Source organism: Chenopodium album, chromosome 2, assembly GCF_948465745.1.
Source record: "Chenopodium album chromosome 2, dcCheAlbu1.1, whole genome shotgun sequence".
NCBI classification, from domain to species: Eukaryota; Viridiplantae; Streptophyta; class Magnoliopsida; order Caryophyllales; family Amaranthaceae; genus Chenopodium; species Chenopodium album.
In genome coordinates this window covers 16,693,099-16,704,753 of record NC_137835.1, presented here as the reverse complement: position 1 = coordinate 16,704,753, position 11,655 = coordinate 16,693,099, and the positions used below count along the sequence as shown (strand labels likewise).

The 11,655-nt window shown below is 36.3% G+C and overlaps 1 non-coding gene across 1 annotated transcript; it reads left to right on the top strand.

The window, feature by feature from the left end:
* Positions 1-505: 505 nt before the first annotated feature.
* On the top strand, positions 506-612 carry LOC145608887 (small nucleolar RNA R71). The gene has a single exon (XR_014105940.1). It is a non-coding gene; the product is annotated as a small nucleolar RNA R71 (small nucleolar RNA).
* The last annotated feature ends 11,043 nt before the right edge of the window (positions 613-11,655 follow it).

Sequence of the window (11,655 nt, the reverse complement as noted above, 5' to 3'; positions counted from 1 at the left end):
AAAGTTTTGGGTTGGTGGATTGAAGAGAGGTCCATTTTGGGGGTAGGAGTTTTCTTGCCTTGGAGGTTGTTGAAGTTGTTGGGATTGAGCTTGGGTTACAAACTCTTTTTCCCTCAAAGTCAAAACTTCACCATGCTTGAGATTGAACTCTCTACAATAGGATGCATCATGATCCGTCCCACCACAATGAGCACATGAGAAATCAATGATTTGTGAAGGTTTTGAACACAAACTAACACTTGAGTTCAACTTGGAAAGACCTTCATTCAAGAGCTCAACTATGTGCTTAAGTTGGCCGACTTTCTCCAACACATAAAGATCTCCTTGCTTCCCTTGGGACCTTCTTTGGCCTCCCTAAGAATAGCTAGTAGCCACTTCTTCAATTATAGCTTCAACTTGGCTTTGAGGGATCTTAATCAATTGGCCACCGGCACCCGCATCTAGATTGGTCCTTGACATTGGCTCTAAGCCATCATAGAAGAATCTCATGAGCAAATTACGGTTGAATTCATGATGAGGACATGCTCTAATCAAATCCTTAAACCTTTCCCATGCTTCCCCAAGAGTTTCATCCGGTTCTTGCTCAAAGGAAGCTATCTTCCTCCTCATCTTTGTGATTTGCTCATCGGAAATAAACCTCTTGAGAAAGACCTTTGCAACTTCCTTCCATGTGGTGAGAGAGTTGGGCTTCAAAAGCTTGAGCCATTTCTTTGCTCTTCCGGTGAGAGATTGCCGAAAGAGATGCATACGAATGTAATCTTGGCTCACTTCATTTGTTTGCATCATTGCACACAACTCAAGGAATCGGTCCAAATGCTCAATGGGGTCTTCACTTACGCCTCCGGAAAATTGCTCAATTTGCACCATCCTAGCATATTGTGGATGGATTGTTAAATTAGTCTCGGTGGTCGAGAGAAGTATACCACTTGTGAGCTCATAGATTTCCAGGTTCCCAAACTCCCTAAAAAGAAGGTCATCATCTTGTCTTGCCATATCTCTCTTTGAATACAACAAAGCTAAGCACACGATTAGCAATGACAAGTAGGATTAAGCAAGCAAAATGAAAGAAAGGAAAGCAAATAAAATGACTCTAACAATAGCAAAAATAAATTTTAAACAAGCCACTTCCCCGGCAACAGCGCCAAAATTTGATCGAGGGTAAATAGGTCGTTAAGCTACCACCCTAACCAAATTAATCATTTATAATACCTAAACCTACACTAAACTAGTTAGTGGAAAGTAAAGGATCGAACCACTAGGGAAGCACGCTAAATCAACATCAAATGTCACTAATGCAAGAGTGAAAAGGGGATTGTTTTTGTTGGTTTTGTTCAGTAGAACACTAAAACTACAAGTAAGCAAGAAAATGATGATTAAAATCAATAGAAAATGACGCTAGGGATACGGGGGTGTTCAATATGATTATAAAGAGGAGAATAATGGTGATTATCATGAAACATATGCCAAAGAACACAAGGTTCCACCTTCTCATGCAATAGTCTAGGCAAATCAATGAAAGAGGTCTACACTAATAAGGATCATTCTCATGCATCCTATTAGTTACAATCAAATCAAGAGAATAAAGAAGCACAATCCATAAAAACTCCACTTTAATAACTCATTCTCATGCAATCATTAAAATAGAGGTGATCCTAAACTAGTTCAAATCACTTTCATGCATTTAAACTAGAAAACATCAAACAGGATTCAACAATAATCCCAAGCTAATAAAAATCATGTCTTTCATCAATATATGGTATAAGTTCAATCCAACCATCATCATTCATCCAATATCAAATCATATCTTCCACCCCCTTCCCCTAGCCAAAGTTTTAGCCAAGAGAAGAGAGATTAAACACAATATCAAAACTAGAAATAAACTCAAGAAACTCAAAACAAAACATAATTAAAATCAATGAAATTAATAACAACTAGATGAACTAATAAGATTAACAACAATAAACAACAATAAAGCAAATAAATAAAACTAAAGAAAAGGAGAAGAGATTACTAAAGAAAGGATTAATGAAAGATGGAAACATGAATTCTTGCTTGATTGAAACTTAAACTTGAGCAAAATTGAATCTTGGAAAAAAATTGAGCCATCATCTATTTTCTCTCACTAAAAATTATCTAATCTAACCCTAAGAGAGAGAAGCTCTCCCAAAACTAATTAAGAAATTAGAACAATAGATGATTTTTCCCCCCAAAAATGGGTATTTAAACAACTTAGGAAAAATAGGAAAAATAAAAGGGGAAAAATAAATTAAAGAAAGAAATAAGAAAAGGGAAAGAAATAAAAAGGATTAAGAAAAGAAAATAAAAATAAAAGAAAATGAAATTAATAAAACCAACAAATCCCCCCATCAGCCCATCCTATTCTTCCTTTCGTGGCTGCTATGCTGAAAACCCTCACCACGCATAATCATCATCGCAATTAATCAATGGTTGGAAAGCTTCACCTTCAATCATCATCAAATCGATCTTATTAAATATCATGCGCGAAGCTCGTGAGGTGGTTGATCGGACCGAAAGTAGGTGCGGCCGAACTATGGGTTGGTTCAATCGAACCATGGGTGTGATCGACCACACATCTAAAAATCAGAAAAGTTCGAATGATTCTGATTGTTTTTGCCCTTTTACTTCGACCGAACTCTTCAATGGGTTTGTCTGAACTCGATTAGTTTACTATTTTTTCTAAATTGGGGCTGATTTGAGGTGAATTTGTTGTTTCCTGGCTGCTTTTGTTGTTGTCGCTGTGTGGTGGTGTATCGGGTGAGGAAGGTGCGAATTTTGGGGTGTGAGATGCGGTGGCTGGTGGTTGGAGGTGTGAGAATGCGTGAGGTGGTTTGATGATTGATGGTGGTTTCAGTGGTTGTTGTTGCGTGAAGGTGAGAAGATGAACTAGAGCAGGGGTTAATGGTGGATGTGAAGGCTGATATTGGTGGGAGTGCATGGCAGGTGGTTGGAGGTGCGGAGATTAGTGGCGGCTGGTAGAAACAGGGGAGTTGCGTGGTGGTAGGAGGTGTTGGGGTTTGCGTGAGGAAGTAGGGGAAGGTGATTGGAGGTGGTGTGTTTGTTGCTGTTGCAGTTGGTATTGTTGAGGGGAGCAGGGGAGTGAGTGGTGCGTGACTGGTGTGGTGAAGTATAAGGAGGGACAGTGGTGTTTGATAAGCTGCTAGCAAGAGGGCAGCAGCTTGGCATTGTGCATTTGCCTCAAACCTCGGACCCCGAACACGAATATGACTTTGAAACCCGGAGCACCTACAACCTGAAACACGAGGGTATTACCCCGAGTAAAATAAAATAAAATAAAGAAAAAAGATAAAATAAAATAACTTGAAAATAAAATCAAAAGAAATTAAATAAAATAAAGAAAGCAAACATGAAAATAAAATAAGAAAATTAGAGAAACTAGGAACTTATTAAATAACAAGAACTAAAAATTTAAAATATAAACATAAAAAATAAGATAATTTAAATAAATTAAGAAAATAAGCTAAAAACTATTAAAAACTACTAAAATACTCAAAACAAAAAGATAAAAGACGAGAATAAGAAAATAATAGAAATAAAGGATAAAAAGGGTGAAATTATTGGAAAATAAGCCGGAATACGACTCAACAAACATCCTAAAAATGACATAAAAGTCACTTATCAAGGCACCTTTCCAACCCTGTCATTCCCTGTTAACCATTCGATCACATTCCATTTCTTCATCAACCACTTCGAGCCTCGTCTAACGTTTGGCCTTCATTTCTTTGACCCACATTCACTTAACCTTGGGATTGGAAGATGTGTAATTGTAAAACACTCAAAAAGCAAGTAAAAAAAAAAAAAAAAAGCAAAGCAACAATAAACGCAATGTCTAAAGGCAAGTGTTCCAATGTCTTTGATACGAACACGTCTCGAATTGCGTCTCTTATCGAGTGCTTGGTACCGTGCCTGAGAAACATGGATGCTAAGTGAGTGATGGACCGCATGATATGAGATTGTCTACATTGATTCAAAAGAATGAAAAAAAAAACAAAAAGACCAAAATAAATAAATAAATAAATAAAAGAACAAATTAAAATAAAATAAAATAAACTTGCAAAATTCAAAATTTTCAAATTCACAATGACACATCTCTGGGATTCTCTCGGGTCTTGAGCCTTGTACCCTTTTCTTCTTTAATCCATCAACTTAACCGCATTACAACCCTTGAAAGACCTCTTTGAGTTGTACATACACTTGTGCAAAGTTTGGATAGAGCTACGTTGGCCTGATTCCTAACGGATACGTAGGCAACCTCACATCGAGGTGCGGCCACATTCATATCCATGCTTGATTGAGTCAAAGAATATCCAATGCTAACCCCTATCCATCTAGAGCTAGACTTGAAGGCTTGAACCCATATCATTTAGCCTACCCAGTCTAAAGAGTCATCATCTTTGACTCTTCTCACATATATTTCCATCACCATAACCTTTACAACCAGCCTTAGTATCACATTCACACACTTCACTCACACATCCATATCCATATCATCCTCCCTTTAAGAACCCTTTATCATGGAATCTTTTTTCAACACTGTGCATGTTTCATCATCTTTTAGGACAACATTCATTAGAAGAAACGTTGTATACTTGATTAGCTTCCTGACCTGAGCAATATTCATTATGCAATAATCACTTCATCTATATATGTGCTTAGCTTCCAGACCTAAGTAACGTTCAAGATTGTTTCTATACACCATATATGATGCTTAGCTCCATGACTTACGTTCATTCATCTATTGTGTCACATGATGTAGTTGTCCTTAGCCTCCTGGCCTAAGAACATGCATCATGCATAAATTATTTTCAAGACAAGTAATATAATCCATGTGATTCATTTCGTCTTGCTCAACGAAGAAGTTCAAAACTTTTTCCCTTTCTCATAACTTTTCTTTTGGGGAAATTAAAAAACATTTTTAAAATTTTCTCATCGAGGGAAGTTCGAAAAAAAAACTTTTTTATTCACGTCTTTCTCGGGAGAGAGTCGGTACCCTCCACTCATCTCATGACAAAATTGACGGAAATTTTTTGCTTTTGCATCTTCGTTTGCTTGTGTCTGCACACACACACACACACACACACATACACACACACACACTCACAAATCATACACATGGCATGTCACATCAAGTCAAACTCGGTCAAGTTAGTGGTCAAGTCAATCACAATATATACGAGTCCATTGGCAAATTTATTTTTGCAGGTTTCATCTACAACCCACGTTCGGGGACAAGTGAACCAACTACAACCCACGTCCGAGGACAAGCGGACCATCTATAGCCCACGTCCGGGGACAAGCGCACCATCTACAGCCCACGTCCGGGGACAAGCGGACCATTTACATCCCACGTTCAGGGAAAAGCGGACCATTTACAGCCCACGTCCAGGCACAAGCGGACCATTTACATCCCACGTTCTGGGACAAGTGAACAAATTACAGCCCACGTTCGGGGACAAGCGAACCAACTACATTTCACGGCGCAAGGTTCTCGATACACAAAGACCTGCAATCTCATCATTTGTCGACTTTCCTGAAGCATGGAAAGTATTATCCGGTGGATTTATTCAAGCATAGTAAGCTGCCAAAATCATCTGTCGACTTTCCTTAAGCATGGAAAGTATTCTCCGGTGGATTTCTTCAAGCATAGAAAACCCCCGAATTCATATGTCGACTTTCTTCAAGCATGGAAAGTATCATCTGGTAGGTTTCTTCAGGCTTAGAAAGCTACCAAACTCGTCAGTCGGCTTTCCTCAAGCATGGAAAACATTTCAACAAACGTCATCCGGTGGATTCCTTCAAGCATAGGAAACTACCAAACTCTTTTGTCACCGATACACTGGTGTCAGATAAGCGTTCTATCCCTTTACTCTTTTATCTGTAGAACTAACATTTTTCTGCAGGTATCGGTGTATAAAGAGTGATTTAGGATCGCAGAACGTCTTAAATCATTCTCCGTCCTATCGACTACTTTGACTATCGTTTTCAAAACTGATGTTTCTACAAACTCAGTCAAAGTGGGGGCATCTGTAGACACCTTAAAATGTCTCCCCAAAACCAAACCCGATGATGAACAACCTTTCACCGCCATTATTGGTCGGGTTGAGTATTTAATCTTGGAGTGCTTAAATCCATATTTTCATTTCATAAACCCACCCAACTTCTAGCTCATATCCCCAAACAATAACTTATTTTCCTCTTTTCATGCCTTTAAACCCAAAATAATTCATTTTGTGTCCTTTAAAATCATTCATTTCGTGTCCTTTTTATAAAAACGTTTAATCTAGTTTATTTTGGTCCATAATCTGGGTCCAATGATTGAATATTTGGATGGGTCTTTAAAAGAGCTTTCCAGCGATATATTATAAGTCCAAATTCGAGTTATAACGAATAAGTTATGACCAAAATATTTAACTGAGTCCAAACCGAACCTAAGCCCACCTTAACTACGACCAAATGATCATGTGGAGGGTCCAAATAATTTAAACCAATTCCTAAACAAATTAGGATTAATTAGAAACTTCTATAAGTTTCTAAAAGATCCTAATTATCATTTTTGAAAAGATAAGATTAAAGAGTTTGAAATTGAATAAAACTCCTTTTTTTTAAAGTCCTAATTTTATTCAATTGAAAGGCATTCAAAGAAAGATAGATATTATTTTCGTGCCTCATATTTTTTATCCAAATTTTATTTGGTTGGATAGCCCTTGAAATTATCTTTCCAATGATATATTATAATATCAATTCCGAGCGATAACGGAAAAGATATGAATGAAATATCAAATTCTATTAAAAATTGACATCGTCTCACTATTTCGGCCATATCTTTTATTCTACTAAATATCTTAATATGATTCCAATTGGGATAGAAATTAGACGTCAAGAGATTTCCAAATACATATTATTTATCTTATTCCAATATCTGAAATATATGATAAAAACCAAAACCGCAAAAACTGTTGTCTATAGAGTTTTATTCCGATTTAATTCGGATGTTATCTTAACTCTTCAACCCTTCTTTTTTTTCTCTATAAATAGAGGTCATATCACCCCTTTTCCAATCATCAACAAGCTTGATCATCAAATAATTCTTTTCTCCCTCTTTAGCCTAAACACTAGCCATCGTATTCTCTCATAATACTTCCCCTAAGCGCTCAAGGAGTCCATACAATACCCAAAGTTCTATACTTAAACCAAGGCGTGAACGGTATAATTAACTGAGGATTTGAAACAAATCACCTCTACTTTTTATTTAATTTAATTTTCATTTGATTTATATGTTTATTGAAGTTACTAACAATTTATTCATGATGTAGCAATTCAAGGAACGCGCGGAATGTGAGTAAGTAATTAATTTAATTACTCTTATTTTATTTTAATATTGCTAGTATCATGATTAGGTTTTTTTATATTTGATTTGACTAATGTTATTATTGTTAAATTGCTTCCAATATTAATGATAATTCTATTATATTTTTTATGATCGCCATTTTGCATGTTTAAAGGAAATATGTAATTGAAAATCACGCCTAATAAGATAATTTGGACAACCTGTTTAAGATCCTTTTTAATCTTGTTATTTAAATCAAGTGATCACAAATATTTTAGAATAATGTGTTGCATTAATAATAAACCAATTTATCTTAATAATAGTTTGGAGCAAATTGAATATTTTATTTGTATGCCTTTGAGATCACAGGAATCACTTTTCACTAAAGAATCGAGTAGAGGCCAATACGGGCGAATGTGACTCCATGACTCACTTCGTACCATCATCCCCGATCCTCCTTTTCGTGGTTCCGAACCATATGGAGTTAGTAATCTCATGGATTATGAATTGGGTGTAACCTTCACGGGTCAATCGTTGTTGCCTATCGTTGTCCCTTTATTCATGGTTGCCTTTTTTTATTCGTGAACGGTATACAAGTTCCTTAAAAACTTGTTGGCGGCTCCCTACTTTTCTTTGTCCCTAATAGTATTATGTCAATTCTCACTTCCTATGTGTGCCAAGCATATTCACAACATGCTTTAACGTAGGCGCACTTCGCACGACGCCTACAACCTATAAGGCTGCTCAGGTATAATTGTTATTTTTTGTCCAAATTTTTCTTCAATTAATTTGCTACATCTGTTAATTAAGGTTCGGATTTGGTTGTTGTTTGTGTTTGTTGCATTGATTTGCTATGATATTTGCATTTTTGTTGAATTATTAATTTTTTGAGGAATTATTTTGAGAACTTGATCTGACTTTAAGCCGCCTGTCCAATATTGTGCATTGAATTTGGATTATGTTTAAAATTTTTGTGGATTACAAAAATTGAGGTATCCTATAATTTTCTCATTTAGTTTTACAAGATGATTGGAATTTGGACATTGAATTAGAATTTTCCATTATTTAGTAATATACTGTCATGAGCTTATATGATGAAACTTAGTCTTGTGAAAGTTACAACACCCCTTTCATAAGCTTATATGACATGAATGAAATAAATTTATAAATGTCTAAAGTATCATGCCAATGCAATTATTTTTGTGTATGTGTTATAATTTTACTACTATCATTGTCGCTTTAAAGGACATATTGAGTGGTATTGTTCATATGTGAAGAAGCATGTGTTTGACAATGGAGTTGCATTATGTAAATAATTTGTTGGAACATAAAATTTAAAATGGGGGTAAATTATTACCATTAATTTTTTTTGGAAAATTTGTCAAAAATAACACCACCTTTCACTGATCTTCCAAGAATAGCACCACCTTTTGATTATTCCAGAATAACATCACCTTTCACATGCATTTTCCAAAAATGAAACAAAAAACCGGTAACCTGTTTTATAGGTTACATCTGACACATGTCACATATGTGATTGGTTAATTTTTTATTTTTTTTAATTTAACAAATTTTCTAAAATATAATGAATAATAATAAAAAAAAAAAGAAAACTTAAATTAAAAAACTTAAAAAAAAAACTGAAAAAAAAAAGAAAAGAAAGCCCCTCCCCCTTAACGACAACAACCCCACGGCCACCCCGCCGGGGCTGCCACCACGCGGCGACCAGAGCTCCGTACCCGGCTGTACCAGCCTGACCACCCAGCCACTCCCCTTCCCCTGAACCACCTTCCTCCACGCTAAAACCCTTCTCCTTCCCCTAGGAAACCCCGTTACCTTCACCAACCACCGGCCAGGCCAAACCCCTTCCCCTATGCCGGCGAACCCGTTCCTCCCCTCCACCGGCCGTCTCCACCTTCCCCTTTTACTAGAGCTTTGTACGTACTCGGCGCCTCGGCGATACTAGCCCGACCACCCAGCCCCTTCTCCCCTTCCCCTAAACCACCTTCCTCCACCCTAAAACCATTCTCTCTCCCCTCGAAAACCCCCCTCCTCTCATCGGTTGCCGGACAAACCGCCTCCCCTGTACCGGCGAACCCATTTTGCCCCTCCATAGGTCGTTAGCTCTTTACTTTGTCGGTTTCAACAAGTAAGACTTGCTTGTCTTAGAACGATTCTGAATCGATCAACTATCAAGAGCCTATCTAATAGAGCCTTGAGTACGTTTTTGTCGATGTGACATTGCTAAAGATGTTCGGAATGAAAATCATGCCCATGAATTTGAGCTTTTGCTAGTTTATCATGTTAAGATAATGTTTGTTTATAATCAAGCATTCTTTATTCATGGTTTAGACAACCATGCCATTCAAATAAATTTGCAAGTTGCAACTATTGCTCATTGCTTTGAATGTGAGTCTTTCCGTGTGTAAACGGATCAATTGCTGATTATGGAACACAATAACCATTTATTTGTTCCAGCCTTATCTTAAAGGTCTTTAAACAAAGCATACGACCTTACAACTGATGTAGCACCACTTGCTTCATTCTTAGCTTGTAAGTCAATAACTTAGCTTATCTTCAATAGTTTGAGGTTACTTTCAAAGTGGAACACTCAAGCAGTATCCGATACTTGTGAAGATAACGAATTGCTAAGTTAACAATAACATGAACTCATGGGTTGAAATGGAATCTTATTCCTTTTCTTCGTTCCTCGTTTCCTATATTTCTTATCATACTTTATCTCATAATCTTTTAAGGACCATTTCTTTAAGAGTCTTTGACTTTTATACTTTGTTAGGCATAATTAAGTATCTAATGCGCCATAAAACAAAGTTCCATCTTTTCCATTAATTCACGCTTGAATTACTACATCAATGAGTCCTACTCATCTATGTATTAAGCGAAAAGATATGTTGGTTGTCAATATTAACAATATAAGTTTGCAACTCAATACTTCATTTTTTATCAAAACTACCTACTATTTTGAATACATGATGTCCAACCATCCTTTCGGACTTTGTGATAAAAGTCATTTATGAGAGTTGTATTTTAGAAATGCTTTACTTTTCTTTGAGAACCATTCTCAAAGATTTCCTTTACCAGTCATGTAAACAATATTATTTGATTTAGAATACTATAAATATAAGTGAAAAGTATAACCATTTATCAAGTAAATACATAATAAGTTTGGAAATTAAAAGGTATTCATGCAAATCTTCAATCTTATTAAACGTCTTATCCACGCATTAAAATTGTCCCCATTTGGCGAGAATAAGTTGATTCTAAGATCCAAAGAAATAAAGAGTGGTTGAGCATGCTTTGGCTTGTCTTAACACTCAATCTCTTAAGGTAAGCAACGTTTTGCTAATGGCACCAAGACACTCTTGGTTGAAAAAATCGTCGTATCTAATGCTCTCTCAAGAATTTATTCACTTTGCCACGACATGTTAGGACTCCATCACTCATATCGTTGAGTACAACCAAAACCAACTTGCATACCCGGTATGCCTTACATTCCTTGGAGAGGTAGTGATGCCTCGCTTTGGCGTAGCCCACCACTACCCTCAATCAGTTGGTAAGTGTTGTTTTGGAATGGCAAGTTTTACTCAATATTTAGGGTTCTAGGGTTTCTATGTTGGTTGATTTAAATGAACTTAATTAATCATCACAACACTCGAAATCCTAAGCATGCATCTAACATATAATTAATATACATAACCATATATATATCGAAAAAACATAAATAGAGATGCATTTGGCAACTAGCATGACCCCTTGAGATCTTCAAATCTTCAAAAGGTCTTCATTTGCAACTTCATGGCTTCGTCTTCCAAGACTTGACCAAAATAAATGCAACTACTAGTATCTACGATTAGGACTAATCTAAATATTAAGGTAAAAAATACTCAACGGTTAGCATATCACATTTAGATTTACAAAAATACATCACGGATCAGAATCCGTATTTTCTATCCTAATCGGGCCCCACTAGTTGCCATTTCATAAAACCTGTGAGAGAATATACATTCCATTCATCCATTCACTATTTGTGAATGGCCCATGCATTTTACAACGATAAACAAGTAACAATGCATAAAACACACGCCCGCACTAGTAACTAATCTAGGTGGTTAATCCGGTTAACATGCCTAATTAAAACTAGTCAAAGTTGTTTTAACCGATTATATAAATAAGCGCAATTAATATTTGAAGCTCCCACTAAATTCCGCATCCAACTCAATTAATCCAATTAATTAAGCTGGGAAAACCCAAAATTTGTCAAAATAATT